The following is a 20,528-nucleotide window of genomic DNA, read 5'->3' as shown; positions in this document are numbered from 1 at the left end:
AGCAAATACCTGTCGTAACAGCAGCACCTGAGCCAATAACCATGACTGGTGTGCAAATGATGATTCAAACAATGTTGGATCGTCAGATGGATGAAACTAGGCGGTTTCTTCAACAGAATCGTGAAGAACTGTCAATCCGTGTGGAAGAGCCCGAATTAAATGAAGGGCACTCGGAAGGTGGAAACTTCAGTGGGTCTGTTGGTCAAGCCAACCCACCGATAGTTAGGCAAAACAACCATGATGGAAGGAATGATGGAATGGGATGCAAGTACAAGGACTTTCTAACTTGCAAACCATCTACCTTCAATGGAAAGGAGGATCCGATTGGAGTTATGGATTGGATCTCCGAAATAGAGTTAGCCTTCATGACTTGTGGCTGCAGAGGCAAGTTGCAGACTATCTATGCAGTGCGTCAGTTCTGAGGTGGATCCGTTCGTTGGTGGAACACTCTAGGGAAGACTTTAAGCCCTAATGAGCCACTACAATTGTCATGGGCAGAGTTCTTGGCGCAGTTCAAGCGCAAGTTCTGCTCGGCTCAAAATCTGTTGGAGTTGGAGAATAAGTTTTTGGCATTGACGAAAGGCAGCATGTCAGTTGATGAATACACCAATAACTTCACCGATAAGATGGAGTTTTCCTTGCGTATCGTCCCAGACGAGCTGAAAAAGGTGGACCGGTATGCGAAGGGACTCCCATGGGAGTACGAGGTGCCAGTACGTCAGGCACATACTCTAGAGGCAACTATCTGGGCTGCTAAGTCTGTTGAGAACATGATTAAGGGGAGAACCACCGACAAGGTTGAGGTTGGTGAGAAGAGAAAGTTTGAGGGAACATATGGTTCCGGTAAGAAAAGCAAATTTTCGAAATCCGATTCGAAAAGGTTTGGTGGAGGAAAAGGAGGCGAAGCGAAGTGGTGTGATAAGTGTAAGAAGAAGCACTTTGGGAAATGTAGTGAGGATGTAACCTGCTACAAGTGCGGAAAAATTGGGCATTTTGCCAATGAGTGTCCGAACAACAAAAGGATGTGTTTTGGTTGCAATGAAGAGGGGCACATTTTGAAAGACTGTCCGAAGAAGAAGGAGGCAGCTAAGCCCAACATTCCACCAAAGCCGAAGGCGAGAGCCTTCCAGATGACACTCGAAGCTGCAAAAGATGAAGCTGATGTCGCTTCAGGTACCTTTCTCGTAAATGAATTACCTGCTTAAATTTTGTTTGATTTTGGAGCCAACTACTCCTTTATTTTGCATGAGTTTGGTAGAAAACTAGCCTTGCCTGTTGATAGACTAGATAATGCTTTATTAGTTGAAGTAGCTAGTGGAAAGTTTGTACCTGTTAGCCATCGTATGAAAGACATCTTAATCGACCTTAATGGGAATAAGTCCACAAGGAGTTATTGCCTATCGAACTTAATGGTTTTGACATCGTGTTGGGAATGGATTGGCTTAGCGCCAATGATGCCGAAATATTGTGCAAGAAAAAGATAGTTAAAGTAAACCCGCCTGGGAAGGATTCATTTATGGTGTACGGGGACAAACGACGAGTAAATTCTGGAATCATTTCCCTAATGAAAGCCAGAAAGTGTTTGACCAAGGGATGTACATCATATTTAGCATTCGTGATCGATGCTAAGAAGGAAAAGAAGGTGATGCAGAATATTCCAGTGGTGTGTTATTATCCGGAAGTATTTCCCGAAGATCTTCCTGGATTACCACCTGATAGACAAGTGGAGTTCAGAATAGACTTGTTACCAGGAACCACGCCAATAGCAAAAGCACCTTATCGATTAGCACCGACGGAGATGAAGGAGCTGATGATGCAACTTCAAGAGTTATTGGACAAAGGTTTCATTAGACCTAGTTCATCACCCTGGGGAGCTCCGGTGTTATTTGTGAAGAAGAAAGATGGAAGTATGAGAATGTGCATTGATTACAGAGAGCTGAACAAGGCAACAATAAGGAATAGATATCCGTTGCCAAGGATTGATGACCTATTTGATCAATTTAAAGGTTCGAGCTATGTCTCGAAGATCGATCTAAGGTCAGGATATCATCAGCTAAAAGTAAGAGCACAAGATATCGAGAAGACTGCATTCAGAACTAGATATGGACACTACGAGTTCTTGGTTATGTCGTTTGGACTAACCAATGCTCTATCAGCATTCATGGATTTAATGAATAGGGTTTGTAATCCGTTCCTTGATAAATCCGTGATAGTGTTCATAGACGACATTCTGATTTACTCGAAAAGCCAGGAGGAGCATGGCAGACACTTGTGAGAAGTGTTAGAAGTTTTGAAGCAGGAGAAGCTGTATGCAAAGTTCTCCAAATGTGATTTTTGGATTCGTGAAGTCCAATTCTTAGGTCACGTGGTCAACCAAGAAGGGATAATGGTTGATCCAGCAAAGATTGAAGCTGTGATGAAGTGGGAACAACCGAAAAGTCCCACGGAGATCCGAAGCTTTTTAGGATTAGCCGGATATTATCGAAGGTTTATCCAAGGTTTTTCTTCGATTGCTACTCCATTAACAACTTTGACCCACAAAGGAGCTACTTATGCTTGGAGTGATAAGCATAAAGAAGCATTCGAGAAGCTAAAGAAGAAGCTATGCGAGGCACCGATACTTTCTCTACCCGATGGAGTTGAAGACTTCGCTGTTTATAGCGATGCGTCTGGTGTTGGATTGGGTTGTGTTTTAACCCAAAGAAAAAAGGTGATAGCATATGCATCTCGACAGCTGAAGGAGCATGAAAAGAATTACCCGACTCATGATTTGGAGTTGGCAGCGGTAGTTTTCGCTCTGAAAATATGGAGGCATTACCTCTATGGCACGAAGTGCAAACTTTTTACTGATCATAAGAGTCTCCAATATCTCTTTAATCAGAAAGAATTAAATATGAGGCAACGACGCTGGCTGGAGTTACTCAAGGACTACGACTGTGAGATACTTTACCATCCCGGTAAAGCTAATGTTGTTGCTGACGCTCTCAGTCGGAAAGTCAATCTTGAAAGGAAAAGGCCAAGAGCGTTGAGAATTGAAGTTGTCTCGACCATTGTGGAAAGTATAAAGAAAGCTCAAGAGGAAGCTTCTGAAAAGAATGACCGAAAGGAGGAACGTTTGGGCAAAACGTTGGTGTTCGGTGTAAACAGTCATGGACTGAAGGTGTTCCAAGATCGGATTTGGATACCTAAGTCAGGAGGAATCATAGATCTTCTGATGGAAGAAGCTCACAAGACCATGTACTCGATTTATCCCGGTAGCACTAAAATGTATAGGGACCTGAAGCCTTACTACTGGTGGCCGACGATGAAGCTTGTTGTTGCAAAGTATGTGGCTGAGTGTGTGACTTGTGCGAGAGTAAAGACACAACATCAGAAACCGTACGGGAGTTTAGAACCATTACCTGTGCCTATGGGTAAGTGGGAAGACATTGCGATGGATTTTGTCACTAAACTGCCCAGAACAAAGAATGGTCACGACATGATTTGGGTGGTCGTTGATCGATTCACTAAGAGTGCGCATTTCATAGCAGCCAAGGAGAAATGGTCTATGGAAAAGCTTGCGAATTCTTACGTAAAGGAAATTGTGAGGCTTCACGGTGTTCCGTTAACGATTGTGTCGGATCGTGATAGCCGTTTCACCTCAAGGTTTTGGAAAAGTCTACAAGAGGAAATGGGTACCAAGTTGTGTTTAAGTACAGCTTACCATCCGCAGACTGATGGTCAGAGTGAAATAATGATACAAACACTTGAAGATATGCCAAGAGCATGTACCTTGGAATTCCTAGGTAATTGGGATGAACATTTACCATTGGTAGAATTTTCCTATAATAATAGTTTTCACTCAAGCATTAAAATGACACCTTATCAAGCTTTGTATGGACAGAAGTGTCGTACGCCGTCTTGTTGGCTTGAGGCTAGGGAAAAGCAATTTATGGGACCGGAGATGGTTCATCAAACTGCTGAAAAGTTGAAAATAATTAGGGAAAGAATGTTAGCAGCTCAGGATCGTCAAAAGAGCTATGCTGACAAGAAGCGAAGACCGATGACTTTTGAAATTGGAGATTCGGTTTTGCTTAAAGTCTCGCCGTGGAAGGGACTTATAAGATTTGGTAAAAGGGGAAAGTTGAGTCCAAGGTTTATTGGACCGTTTAAAGTTCTTCAGAGGATTGGGAACCAAGCTTACAAGCTCGAATTGCCCGAAGAACTGAATGGAATTCACAACACTTTTCATGTGTGTTATTTGAGGAAGTTCATGGGAGAAGTTCCCGATATAATTCCAATTTCTGAATTGAGAATTGATGAGAGCAAAAGGTTGATTGAAGAACCAGAGGCAATTGTTGACCGAAAGACTAAGAAGTTGTGACGCAAGATGGTTGGGTTAGTGCTTGTCCGATGGAAACACACAAATGGGCCAAATCTCACCTGGGAGACGGAGAGTGACATGTTGAGTCGCTATCCGCATTTGTTTGTTGATGTGTGATTCCGGGGACGGAATCATTCTAAGGTGGAGAGAATTGTAACGCTTGTGTTTCCGGGCTTGCCATTTTTAGCAATGTAATAGTCTAGGTTAACCTTTGTAACCCATTTTGAAATAATAAGAGTGTATTATTTGAGTATTATGTGTTTTGTGCTTAATTGCTTAATTATGTCGTTTGATTAATTAAGAATAAAAATAAGCGTCAAGATTTAAGTGTAAAATAAACTTGATATCTTTGGATAATGTTGTAGTAGTTGAAACGAGGTTTCCAAATATATATAGAACGCCCAAATCTGACTTCGTATGAGGAAGTTACGATTGATTGAAGTTTCGACTTAGCGATATGCAACCTGATATACTCGATTTGAGATCGAGTGGTTTTTAGCCGAAGCAATCTAAATGAGAATCGAATATCTCGTTGTTGGTATCGAAGCAATGAAAAGTTAGGCGAGAACAGACGTCAAACGAAGAAGTTATGAATTTATAATGAAGTTTTTCTGTCCCGACCTATTAAAAATAAATAATAAAAATAAAGTTAAAATTTGCCGACGGAGTCTAAACGAAAGTTGTAGAGCGTAGTCTCACCTACGCGTGGATATAAAGAACGTCTAAAACGGAGTTCGTATGAAGAAGATATGAATTTCCGAATTTTATTAAATAATTTGTATTTAAATTTAATCTTTAATTCGAATGTATATCCGAAGGAATCACCGATCTGATCCGAAGTACGCCCAGCGTACCGCGAAGCATGACGCACCTCACACTCGAGTTCTTCGGATGACGCATGCCATGACGATTCGGACGCGTACGCCCCGCATACTGCTGTACGCCCAACGTACTCCGAGGCTCCAGCCTCCTATAAATAGGATGCGAGGGCAGTCGACTCAATTGCTCTTTTTCTCTCTTCTCTCTCCCGTTTTGCCTCGATTTGCGTGCCAGAAGTACCCCGAAGCCCCGGTAATATTCCCGAGTCCCGAAGCAAGTCCCGAGATCCCGAAGATCCCGAGAAGTGCGATTCCCGAGCCGAAGCTCTGCCCGCGAGGAGTCCGGTTTTTGTGAAGATCTTCCAGATCTGCCGAAGAATACTACTTCTGCAAGCCGTAGTGCTATCCGATCCTCTTCTGATCATGTGAGTGTATACTACCTTTCATAAACACGATAATAATACAAGTATGGTTTGAGTGTATTAAGTATATTGTTGTTTATATGTGTGAATGTGTATTCACTTTCTTCTATCTTATAGATCTGATTATTTCTCTATGAAATACGTGTTATGTGTGTGTGCCTCATCTGTTATGTGGAGTATGTATTGATTAAAGCATGCTATACAGTTTTTTTAAACTATGTATAAAAATGTATATTTTTATCTACTAATATGTTGGGTAGAACATGGGTAGATAGTTGGTGTGTAATAAATAGACGAGAGGCCTCGTTGTTGTTTGATTTAGTCATCTAGCGGAGTATAGATGATGACCACGGACTTTTCTAGACAGTCATGTGAAACATTAGCAGGCTCGCCACCCGTAGGTGTTAATGAACTTGGGTGTTCATTCGCTGTACTCCATCCCCCTCATGGTTGCCTTATTTGACTTATATTGCTGAGGAACCCCCGAAGCATGTGTTGTCGTCCCGATGAAATATTCTTAGACTAGGTCCCTTGTGTTAGTTATTTTAGGGACATAAAGTGAGAATAACGGGAATGGGTAATTGGGTTATTGTTGGTTGGTGGAAATTAAATATAAATATTTATTGTGGGTTGAAAACCCTATATGCTCACCAGGCTCCCAAGCCTGACCCACTCAGTTTTATTTGTATTATAGGAAGTGGCGCAAGGGCATAAGATGGATGAACCATCAAGTTGTTTTGTTTACAAGTCTGTATATGTATATATTTGTTGAATGACTTGTAATGTTATCGTTTATGCTTATTGGTCTGTATCGGAACATGACACCTCGAGTTTTGATTATATAATGAAAATACATTTCTTTTTATGAAATGCTTTGGTAAACATTGTTTTATCATGTTTTGTTTTTGGGAACAAATTCCGCAACTCTTTCAAATCAAAAGGATTTACTCTGAAATTATTTTAAAAGCATAAATGAAAATCGGTTTTTTCTGGCCGAGATTTTGGGGATGTCACAAATCACTCCATTCTTCACACCTTTCTCACATATTCTCTCCCAAAACGCCCCTAAAGCCTCTATTCTTTCCTCTAGCACCTCCTAGGTGTTAGAAGCGAGTCCTGAAGCGCCAGAAGGCCCCGAGAAGAAGAGCTTTTGGCTCATAAGTTTTGCCCGTGTAGAGCCTGATTCCTTGCTAAACCCCCTTGTAAGTGATTTATGTTTAAGTTCATTATCGTTATTATGAACCTATAAACAAGATTTATCAGTGATTCCAAGTCATTATACTGATTGATCTACTTATGGGGATGATGTCTAGACTGTGATTTAGTGAGGTGTTTAAAGTGGGATTTCCAAACAGTATACTTCGTATACCAAACAGACCTTACCTCCGATATGATCCTACCTGGTTGTTACTTACTTGATAGGACTTGAAGTCTACTATGAGTTAACGATGAATCTAGACTAATAATTAGTCACCATAAATAATAAACTAAAACTTAGTGATAATAATACTAGGTTCGTCAACGGAAAAGATAATTTTCAGAAGCAAAGCGTTGCCCGAGTTTCGAGTCGTCACTTTAACAAGTGAGTGCATAGTCCATTTCATGAACATGATTTTAATGCAAGTATTAATTAAAGTGTTAAATATATGTTTATTTGTGAAATATTTGATATTTCCTGAAATACGTGTTAAGAGCATATCTGATAATATATGATGCTTTAGGATACATAATAAACCTAAATTAATTAAGATAAATATCGGGTAGTATCTTCTTATGGGTACAGGTGAGATATACACAGGGGTAGAACTTCAAAATTTATCATTGATCCGAGATCATGGATTAGACATAGTAATTCGTCCTTAGTCGGAGAGTATGGAGAGGGCATAGTCATTTGTCATTAATCCGAGAGCATGGATTAGACATAGTCATTCGTCCCTAGTCCGAGAGTATGGAGTGGCTGTAGTCATTTTTCATTGACCCGAGAGCATAAATTATACATACCTGATCCAGGAGTATGGACTAGGTAAAGTTGTTAATTCTAGATCCGAGAGTATGGATCGTGTTGTTGTGAGGATCGACAGGGTGGGGTAAAATTGCTTATATGAGGTGAAATTGTATATTGTGAGTTCTAAAATATAGTATATGATATAACATTGTGGGATTGAAATCCCTGTGTACTCGTCAAGTTTCCCAACCTGACGCAATCAGTTCATTTGTATCACAAGTAGCGATGCGAAGATACATTACACTTAGAGATTAAATGAGATGTAAATCATTAGTAAATGAATGAAAGGCCTGTTTATGCTTATGTTTCTGTGTTGACGATGACATCCCAATATTTAAATATAAATAAAATACATTTCTTCAGAAATGCTTTGATAATATACTTATCATATTTTTTGGGAGAAATTCCGCAATAATATTCTTCAAAAAGGATACTCTGGTTTTATCCTTTTTGTGTTTTTCATTCTTGGTTCGAGCTTGAAGGTTTTGACGAAGTGGTCCGTGATTCTTGGAACTCTACTATTACTGGGAATATGATTGATAATCCTTGGGTTATTTTTAAGAAGAAGCTTCAACTTCTTAAATCTAACCTTAGAATTTGGAATTCTTGTGCTCGTAACCGTATGATTAATAAAAGGAAAATGCTCCAAGACAAAGTTGAATCGATTGATGCTTCTCTTATGCTTGATGGGGGTAGTGCTGATCTGCGTGAACAGAGAGTCTCAACCATTAAAGAGTTGTTAGATTTAGATCATCTTTCTAGAGTTGACCTTGCTCAGGAAGCGAAAGTTTAGTGGGCCATAGAAGGTGATGAGAATTCCGAGTTTTTCCATGGTGTTATTAATAGGAAGAGGCGGTAGCTTGCTATTAGAGGCGTCATGATTGATGGTACTTGGGTTGATGACCCCGGGAGAGTTAAAAATGAGTTCCAACTTTATTACCAAAATCTTTTTCATGAAGAAAAGAGGGAGTCGACCCTCTACTAATTCTAATCTGTTTCATTCTCTCACGGAAGATCAGGTTCTCTTTCTTCAAGCTCCTTTCTCTCGAGAAGAAATAAAAAGGGCTGTTTGGGATTGTGGTTCTGATAGAGATCCTGGGCCGGATGGTTTCTCTTTTGGTTTTCTTAAGAGATTTTGGGACTTTATATTAGATGATTTGGTTGCTTTTGTTCAACATTTTCATGATCATTGCTCCATTCCAAAAGGCAATAATGCTTCTTTCTTCACGGTTATCCCTAAGGTTCGAGACCCTAAAATCTTCAAAGATTTTAGACCTATTAGCCTAATAGGTTGCCAATACAAAATTATTGATAAACTTTTAGCTAATAGGTTGGTTGCGATCATCGGCTCTATTGTTAGTCTTGAGCAATCTGCCTTTGTCAAAGGTAGACAAATTTTAGATGGCTTGTTTCTTCTTAATGAGCTGGTTTCCTGGAGTAAAGCTACGAACCATCCACTTATGATTTTTAAAGTGGATTTTTAGAAGGCCTTTGATTCTGTCTCGTGGGAGTACCTTTTAGAGATTATGCAGATTATGGGCTTTGGCAACTTGTGGTGTGAATGGATTATGGAGCTTCTCAGATCTGCTAGAGCTTTGGTTCTTGTCAATGGTTACCCATCTAATAAATTTCAAATACAATGTGGTTTGAGACAAGGAGATCCTTTGTTTCCTTTCTTGTTTATTTTGGTGATGGAAGGTCTTCATGTTGCTTTGCTTAAAGCTCATATTGCTAATGTGTTACCTGACATTTCTATCAGTGAGATCGATATTTCTCACTTGTTTTATGCTGATGATGCTATCATTATGTCTCCTTGGGACCCCGTTAATGTCTCCCGTATAATTCGTATCCTGCGATGTTTTTACTTAGCCTTGGGTCTCATAATCAATTTGCAAAAAAGTAAGTTGTTTGGGATTGGAGTTCCTTTTGCTGACGTTGAGGTGGCAGCTCGTAAGGTTGGGTGTGCTCCCGATTCATATCCTTTCTTTCACCTTGGAGTCCCTGTTGGCTAGAATATGACTCGAATTTCTGCTTGGTCCTCTGTTGTTGATCGTTTTTGTTCGAAACTCTCAAGTTGGAAAGCTAAAATCCTTTCGTCTGGTGGACGTCTTTCTTTGATCAAGTCTGTTCTTGGAAGCCTCGACAGTTACCAAATGTCTATCTTCATGGTTCCGATCTCAATTGTTAACACCCTTGAGTCTCTTCGGGCTAGGTTCTTCTGGGGTGTTGACTTAGATGAGAGATGCATGCATTGGGTTCGGTGGGATAAAGTTTTATCTCGAAAAACGGAAGGGGGGCTCGGTATTGGCAGTTTGTTTTCCTTCAATCGGGCTCTTCTTTTCAGATGGCGATGGAGATTTTTTCACAACCCATATTTGATTTGGGTTAAATTTGTCAAAGCTATTTATGGTCCTGATGGTGGGTGCAACTCCTTATCTCATAGGAGAGGGTCGATTAGTCCGTGGAATGGTGTTATTCAGATGTTGGTTCAGTTAAAAAATCATGGTCTTGATCTCCAAAATTTTTGTCCTATTAGGATTGGTGATGGGAATAGAACTTCTTTCTGGCGAGATGTGTGGAAGGGAGATGTTCCCCTGGCTGCTTATTTTCACAGGATTTTTGCTCTTGAACCTCATAAATCGCTCACTGTCTGTGATAGATTTCTTATCGGATGGGATTCTACTCTTCTCAGGCGAACTCCTAGAGGAGGTATTGAGGAATCTCAATGGGTTGATTTTACTTCTTTGATGCAGGATGTCTCTCTTCATTCCCACTCGGACCGTTTGGGATGGACTATAGACGCTTCTGATTCTTTTTCTGTTTCCTCCCTTAGAACGTTTTTGGATACTCATATGTTATCGTCGGGGAGATTTGAGACCCGTTGGAATTCTTGGGTGCCAATCAAAGTGAATATTTTCATTTGGAGATTGCAGCTTCAAAGTATCCCTACTAGAGAGAATCTTTATCTACGAGGGATCACTATGAATTTGATCCTTTGTCCGGTTTGTTCTAATATTGTTGAATCTCATGATCATCTTTTTGTCGGTTGTAATCAGCTGATTGAGATTTGAACTCGTGTTGCTATTTGGTGGGGCGTCCAAACTCCTCCTATGTGCACTATTGATCATCTTCTTTCGTGGCCCGATTCTCTTTCGTTAAAAAGAGGGCAACATCAAGCCTTTGATGCGGTCATTTTCACTACGTTTTGGTGTTTATGGAATTTTCGTAATTCCATCATTTGTGGAACGACGCAACCTAAGAAATCTTTTATCTTAGATGAAGTCATTGATAGATCCTTTTTTTTGGATTTCTAATAGGTATAGAAAAGCTAAAATTAGTTGGACCTCTTGGTTACATAACCCTCTTTCAGCTTGTAATTTGTTGTGATGACTTTCTTTTTCTAGCTTCTTGCTAGTTTTCTTATAAAATCCGCCGTTAAAAAAAAGCATAAATAAATTTTTTAAAATGAACATTAATTTGGGGATGTCACATAACTCATAGAATATAACACCAAAACAACACAATTATAGTCTAAAATAATGTACAAACTCTAAATTACATGTTGGAAAAAAACGAATTGCAATCCAATTTAAAACGAATGAGATATGTTTGTTTAAAAATTTTCACAGAATACAAAAGTTTAAGTTTTTATTGAAAAGCTGAAATATCTCGGCTTTGATATCTCTTCTTTGAAGGATTATATCTTATCGAATATAACACCAAAAACAACAATATTATTGTCTAAAATCATCTACAAACTCTAAATTAGACGTTGGAAAAAACCACATGTTAATCCGACTTAAAAAAAATGTAATATGCTTGTTTAAAGAATTTCACAGAATACAATTTTTTTTTTAAAAAACAAGCCGGTCCAAAACCGGTTTTTACCGAGAAATAGCCGGACCGGACCGGTAAAAAAAATCGGATCGGTTTGCTCAAATCCTAGAACCGAGAACCGGCCTAGGGGTACAAAAAAACGGTTCGGTCCGGTTCACCGGTCCGGTCCGATACACAGTTCCAAATGCTCACCTCTAATGGAGATGACCATGCATCATGTTCTTATGAGTGGTAGGAGTAGAACACTTCCAACCTATTATTTAACATACTGATGTTTTTTCTTTATTTTTTTCATCTCTCCCAACACAAAACACATGAAAATAATATCATTCTCAATCCATTCAACCTACTTGTCACATTGTTATTTTTAATAACTAAAAATATACAAATTAATTCATAAAATATAAAACTAATTTATAACTAAACAAAATATTAATTATATTTGATAGACTTTTACTTTTGTAAACTAAAGAAAACATGTTATATATATATATATATATATATATATATATATATATATATATATATATATATATGAGCCAGGTTCAAATGTTTCTAGCAACTATTGTGTGCATGAATGCACCAATAGGAATTTAGGAAAAAATAAATCATTAAATAAATCAATTAAGGGTATTATCGTAATCTTTGCATAGTTAATTATGGTAGATAATTAAATATCCCTGATATCACGCAAGAAGCAAAGATAAATTCAGATTAGCCCTAAATGAAACTCACCATCGGTTGGCTTCTTCTTCTGCTCCGCTTCTTCATAACCTAACCCTAAATTACGAAAGTCATCGGACAACACGACCACCACAACCATAATAACCCCTAAAATCACAAGCAAAATTCCTCTTCAGCATCGCCTGTTGATTTTAAATCAGGCGAAAAACTCGATTTCAAGTTCTCTAGCCTTTAAGCTCTTTAGGTCTACCTCTTTCGTTTTTCATACACACAACTGTTATATGTTCCTCTTTTGTCACTTTAGATGGACTGTCTAAGCTCCAGGAAGATATGTAAGGTTTGGCAGCGAGTGTAGATGGGAATAGGAAAAGATGTACGAGAGGACTATTATGATTGACGAGGGGGAAAGGAAGAACGCGAGGCGACTGCTGCCTCGAGGTCTCGCCTGAATCGCCACCACACCTGGTGGTTCTTGATACGAGACGAAGAAGAAGATGATGTTGAATCTAGATTCATGTAGAATTGGGGATGAAGGCTTGCTTCACTTAGCAGGTAATTACACCATATCAAAAATTCTTTTAATTTTAGCATTTGGTTGAGCCCATAAACGAAGTTCATTGTCAACTCCAGTAACAATCCTAGATTCTGAAGAAGAAGATGTTGATTTAATTTTGAAGCCCTTTTAGCCATCAAAGCCTTGTCAGAATCTATTTATCTCTCTCATGATGATGCTTCAAAAAAGCTTTAGCAATGCCTGTATAAGCTTCTTATTTTAAAGGTATAATGCCTATCTTCACACATTTCATTCATATTTACACATGAGCCATTTATTTCTTATGGTCTACTTATTTCACTACTAATCACTTGAACCTAACGAGGCTACTATTGTTTCAGAATGAAAAAGGGAAATATTCTTCACATGTAATCCTTCAAATTGGATCAGACCTAGACAACCAAAAAAGGCAGGGAAGCTTTAATTTTATTCTTTTAGAATGATTGTTCTCTAAGAATGAACTCTAATTTTATTCTTTAATTTTTTTATATCAAAATGCAAACACATGTTCATTCTATGAGAATATAAATATTACATAAAACATACGTTGCTAGTAATTCTGACAAAATACATTTATACATGCTTTAGAATGTTTATGCATATAAAAGAAAAGACTATGATTGAAGTGCATTCTGTAATGTATTCTTTTAGAATTTATTTATATAAATGCATTCTGTTAGAATGTCTTTGAGAATGTTTGTCAACAACAAGTATATTTGTTTAAATGGTAATACTAACGAGTAATGTATCTTACTCTTTCAGAATTGCACGGAGAAGGAATTCAATATTGATCGTACAAGAGAAATATTTGGAATCAAGGTCAACAACCAATATATATGCGAAGATCAAGTGGATATTCTTTTAGAATATGTTAGAATATGTATAACTATATTAAAATGTATAAGGATATTAGTATGTAAGAATATGTATGAATTTGTATTTTATTTCGGAAGTGTATTAATAATAAAATCATAGACCCAACTTGGATGTATATGAATAATATCTAGAATTCTTAAATCAGGTTAATTATCAAAACTATATGCATTGGAAATAGATTCTGCAAGAATAAAATCGAAAATATATTTACTAGTTTATGGTTGACATTCTGTCATTCTGACAGAATAAAATCGGATTTTTAAATTTGAATTAATTTAAAATATGCAGATTTTTAAAAACAATGGAATTAATTATCCCTAAAAATCTGAAAATTTCCTTTTTTTAATATAACTTAATTGACTAAAAGGCCCTTATGTTGAAATTTGTGTGATTATATGGTACATGGTACCCTATTGTAGTATCATAGACCATCAGATCATGACCTTTGATTCTATTCCATCCGGTGGTCTAAATTTGTGCATTCTGGCACACAATAATTACTAAAAACGAAATAACCTAACCCATATATATATATATATATATATATATATATATATATATATATATATATATATATATATATATATATATATATATATGATAAAATTTCACAAATGGTCCTTAAGCATTTTAGTTTATCCCTAAAATAGTCCTTATGAAACCTTTTTGCATGAATGGTCCCTACGAAGCGAACCTTGCACACCAGTGGTCCTTTTAGTTTTAAATGTATCCTAGTACTTGTCTGCTTGATTAACTACATTAAAGTTTTTAGTTAAATCTATGTGAAATTACTTTTTTTTCGTCAATTTCTTTTAAAATTTTTGTTTTTTGTTATTTAAAAGAGAAATGGGCGCACCACTTAGCCTCACCCACCGCCTCCTTTTTCCTTTCTCTTTCATTCATTCATTCCTCCTTCTTCTTTTCTCCTTCATTCGATCAAAAGAGAATGAGGGGTTGGTAAGCCCTAATGTTTTACATTTTGATTCGTTATGGGTGTGATTCTTTATGTTTGCAATTGAAGAAACGGGAGGGTGATTGAAGAACTTCACATAGAGATGCTTGAACAATCAAATGGTTTAGTGAAAAATCGATAATAGTGGTGTTACAATGGTGTTAGGTTAAGAGGCGATGGTTTGGTGGTGTTCTAGATGATCGATGGAGGGATCTGTTTTTGTAGTGGCTGGATGATGTTTGATGGGTCTTAATAGCATTGAAAATGGAAATCATGGTGGACCATGTGTTGTAGATGATCTTTGATGCCATCACTATCGTCTAAAAATGTGTTGGGTTTGATTATGTAAAACAATTTCATCTTATTCCGATTTTGGTTATGATTTCATCTTCTACTATTTTAGATCTAGGTTTGTTGTGTTTCACATTGGTGTTCATGGTTCATATTCCAAAATTTTCTGAAATACGAGCTCATGAAATCGTTTGAATCTAGTTGTCTCCTAAATGTATTGTTGATTCCCTATGTTGAAATGGTTTTGGATTATTTGAAGTTAAAGATTATTTTGAATTTTTTTGGGTTCATTGATGATGTTGTGGTTCGTCGATGCGCTGGTTGATGTGGAATTATTATTTTTTATTGGTTAAAGGTTGTTTGTCGAAAACATATTTTGTTGATGGATGTATATCCAATTTATTTAGATAATCTAATTTGTAAAGGATTTGGTTACGATTGTTGTTGTTGATCTTTCAAGTCAAATTTCATGCCTGTAAACCCACCTGAACCTTAAACCAGATCCAGTAGGGTAGACGAGCTAATGGAATTGATCATCATCAAAGCGTATATAATCATCGAGGTTTACAAAGATCCTACTGATATAGGATTAATCAACATGAGTGTGTTTTTAATTTTTAGTATGTGTTTATGGATGGAATTTGAGTCATAATTGAAGGTCCGTGGGGAAAAATATGATGTGGTGGCTGGTATGATTTTTGGCTCTTGTATTCTTAGGAGAGAGAGAGAGAGAGAGAGAGAGAGAGAGAGAGAGAGAGAGAAAAGACACACAAACACATACACACACAGAAGGGCAAGATAATATTTTTCATTTTGTATTTATCAGAAAAGCTTACGGTGTTAGGTATAAGGACCATTTTTGCACAAGGTTTGCTCGGTAGGGACCATTCATGCAAAAAAGGTTTCATAATGACTACTTTACGGACAAACTGAAAAACTTAATCGACTATTTGTAAAATTGTGTGTGTTTATATATATATATATATATATATATATATATATATATATATATATATATATATATATATATATATATATATATATAGGAGGGTTCAATTGAGAAAAAAAGGTTGAGAATGGGGGAATCATTCTCAGCCACACATTTATTTTGCCGCAAAACACTTAGGCGTACCGTCGGAAATGGATAAAGGATAAACATGTGTTTTCCAACCAAACATGTTTCCTTAAACTATGTTAATCATTACCTTAATATACACAAAAACATATTTTTTTTCGTTTTTTTTATTTTTAGAAAGCCATTATTATCAAAAAAATTATTTTAAATATATCAAAATTCATAATTTTTTATTCTCTATAAATAGAAATCCATATTGATACACTTTTAAGATAAAATAAATTTTTTTTAGAGTTTCAGCTCTTGTTATTCATAAACGAATAAAAAAATCTATCAGATTTTTATTATAGTATATTCGTTATTTACTTATGAATAAAACGTATGCGTAACTTTTTTTATAGTTTAAGTATCGTTCATATATGAATATGACACGCAATAAAGTTTTCTTACTTAAAATATATTTTTTACATCATCTTTCATCATATATTATATTTATATATGAATAAAACGTGTATTAGTTGTCGTCATATTTTATATTCATATATGAATAAAACATTTATCAGATTTTTGTTACAGTTAATTTGTTATTCATATATGAATAAGTAGTATAAATGATACTTAAACTGTAAAAAAAGTTAATTATATATTTTTATTCATAAGTGAATAACGAATGTACTGTAGCAAAAATATGATGCATTTTTATTCACTTATGAATAACGATAGCTGAAAATATAAAATATATATATATATATATATATATATATATATATATATATATATATATATATATATATATATATATATATATATATATATATATATATATATATATATATATATTATCTTAAAAGTATATCAATATGGATGTCTATTTGTAGAGAATAAAAAATCATGAATTTTGATATATTTAAAATCATTTTTCGATATAAATAGTTTCTTAAAAATTAAAAAAACAAAAAAAAACTATGTTTTTGTATATATTAAGGTAATGATATGCATAGTTTAAGGAAACATGTTTTGTTGGAAACACATGTGTATTCCTTATCCATTTCCGCTGGTGCAACAAAGGCTTTTACGTCAAAATAAATGAGTGGCTGAGAACAATTTCCCAATTCTCAACTTTTTTTATTTTCTCAATTGAACTTACCTATATATATATATATATATATATATATATATATATATATATATATATATATATATATATATATATATATATATATATATATATATATATATATATATAACGTCCCGAAAATCCAAAGTAAATGTTTTTTAAATGATAAATCATACAAACGAGTTGTGCCAAAACCGATCAAAGTGAATATATCATTTAAACATCAGAGTAATATCATTAATTGCCAATGTGGAAAACTGTGGAGGATGTTGTGCCATCACGCCAGGCCCTTTTCCTTAGTACCAAATGTACCTAAAACATAAAATTAAAAACGTAAGCACAAAGCTTAGTGAGTTCCCTAAAATAACACATACCATACATACATTTGTCATGGGCTACCTCCATGGTCTTTTCCATGAAATTCCATGGGCTACCCCATGGTCTGACATCCAAGTGCCATGGGTTACCCGCATGGTCTTTCCTAGAAATGCCATGGGCTGCCCTCATGGTATGACATCCAAGTGTCATGGGCTACCCCCATGGTCTTTCATACAAATACCACGGGCTACCCCCGGGGTCTTCCAGGAAAGTATTACAAAGACAACTAGCATTCCACATCACAAGTAATGGACTGACATTGGTGTCTGCGATCCATTGACATAGTGAGAAAACTCACCTCACAGCCTGAAAGAATAGCTGCACCGATCACTACTCTCAAAGAAATCTCCACCAATCACCTTTACAATGGATCCCAAATCTCAAACTATAAATCAAATTACCCAAAATTCCCTTAGGTCAAACTTGGTCAACCCTGGCCAAAGTCAAAGTCAACGGTCAAGGTCCAAAGTTAATATTCCTTCCGAGAAGAGTACGCCCTGCGTACCAACAGAGTACGCCCATCATACTCTGATGTTGACCAAAAGCAGGGTGTTGATCGCCTGCTTGCAGCGTACCACCAGGTATGCCCAACGTATGTAAGCCAGTCCCAAAACTCCATTAAGAGCTTATTCCATTCAGCCCTTTTGTCCAAAACTCAGATCCAAGCCCAAAATGATGCCCTAAGTCATAAAGTTTCCAACTTTATGACTTTGCATGGTTATAAAGTGCTTAACGTCCAAAAACCCTAAGTTCTTAACCTAATAAGACATCACAACTCTTGCATGGAAGGGATAGAAGGGCCAAGATCACATTTTTATACTTCATAATAGCTTTATAATGGATAAAGTTTCCAAATTTATCCATTAGAACGGTCCCAACAAACAAGATCTAGTCTTTAAGTCTCAAAGGGACCCAAAAGTTCATCTTTTTCAACTTAACCCATTAAGTACAAGTCTCCAACTTTTAGATCTGAATCAAAATGATCTTTAGATGGATAAAGTTTCAAATTTTATCCATAACAAGGTCACAAACTTTCAAGATCTAAACTTTATGCACAAAAAATGACCAAAAGCTCTGATATCCATAACTAGCTAGATCTAACAAATGTATGATCAAGATTCAAACTTTATACCCCTAGAAGATAAATCAAGGTGAACAAGGTCCAGATCTACAAACTACAAAGTAATCAACACTTCTCCAAGAAGTTCCTTCTTCTCCAAGGTGAACCATACATACTCCAAAGCACTCAAAAACACCTTATTTTAGCATACAAGGCTCAAATACGGTTAGGGTTTCATGGAAGGGGTGTTGGAGGGGTGAAGGCTGAGAATGGAGTAGGTTTGGGGGACTTAAGGAGATTAAATAGGGCTCAAACCACAAGAATAAGGTTTGGGCACTGATCGGGTATGCCCAGCGTACTCCTGGTATGCACAACGTACTCAGGGTGCCTTAGTACGCCCAACGTACACCCCTCTCTACGCCCAGCTTATTCAGCATAACCCAAAACAGACCAAACTTCAAACGGGCATAACTTCTTCGTTCTAACTCTGATTTTGACGTTCTTTATATCCACAGAAAGGTATTGAGGAGATCTAAAATATTATCTAAATATATTGGGCTAAAAAATTCTTGAACACAAATCCATATTTCATGCAAGAACCCGACTTATGACTTTTCCAGTTTTACCCTTTGACTCCAAAACACAATTCAAAGGTTTAGATCTCATAAACATCAATACCTACTTCTAAAAGGTCTAAACATCGCCTCCTTAAGGACCAAATCCTTTACATAATCAACTTCTGGACCACGAACCTGAATTACAGAATGATACCGAATAGGGTGTTACAAATCACCCTCACTTAAATTATATTTCATCCTTGAAATCATTCCTTACTATCTCCTTTACTGAACTAAACGATCCTGACTAAACTCCCTGAATCCCAAAAGTGACTGGATAAGTCACCTCGCTCTGATGACCACCTACCCTTATTGTTGTTGAACCCAAAATAGAAGATATCAAGAGCCCTAACGAAGAATGAACCTCAACTTTTCCCTAACCCAACGAGTATCCAACCAACATACCTGAACCTGAAAACCCTGGACAATGTTGGACTCCAAGACAGACAAAACCAATCAAAACTGCCCCCACAAAGACTCAACTTCACAACTCGAACCCAACAAACCTATTCGGCCTGAAAAAAATTATAGATACCCGAAAACATATACACCCCGACAATCTACCAGATCCCTGATAAAAGTCGACCCTAACATATGATGGCCTTCCGATAATCGAACCCATTCTAAGCAAAACTCACATACTAACGTCAGACGAATCCCTTCTCCTGCTGATGTTAACTGATAAAGGACATCCATCACTACTAAGCTCAAAACCTGGAATCTAATACCTTATCTGACTTCCCAACATACAAAACTATTCTAAATCACAGTTAATATGGCTCCACTTCGCAATCTAATCCAAACAAAATCCTTACGACCCTAAATTATCTTGCTGACCAACATTCGCATTTTTGATCTATCCAAGATCTTTTGAGTTCCAAGTTGATCGACCAATTATCTGAAGCGCCGAATTGTCGATCGTTCGTTGAAACCGACATCCTTTGAAACGAATGTACCACGAGACTCTATCCAAGAGTCTGTTTGGCCAAGCTACCATAACCTACTTGTATGTAAGGCTTCAACAACCCTCCTGCTCGAACTAGGGATATCATAACCAACCATCACACTGATATAATGAACTTAATTTGCTCTAAATGAATGCTACATGTCCAGCTGTAGTCTTACATCATGACCAAAACCATACGGCCCACATCCTTCGTTGATCCCACGGATGTTGTGGCCTTCCCACAGTCTCACAACACCTCTAATCCTACCTGCCAACCTAGTGAATGCTACGACAACTCTGCAGTTTTACAACACTTCTACACTGTCATGGACCAAACCCATGGTCTTATCGTGCATCTACCATACTAACCATAACTATCATGAGTTGAAACCTCATCCGACTATACCCTAAATCAGGTGTTTGGGTTATGCTTCGAACCCTAAAGCCTTCATCAGACAAGAACAGGAAAAGAGGCCCTAACATAATCCCTCCACCTGAAACTAATCACATACCGTCCATGTGACACCACTAATG

Source organism: Lactuca sativa, chromosome 9 (assembly GCF_002870075.4).
Source record: "Lactuca sativa cultivar Salinas chromosome 9, Lsat_Salinas_v11, whole genome shotgun sequence".
NCBI classification, from domain to species: domain Eukaryota; kingdom Viridiplantae; phylum Streptophyta; class Magnoliopsida; order Asterales; family Asteraceae; genus Lactuca; species Lactuca sativa.
This window is presented reverse-complemented; position numbering follows the sequence as displayed.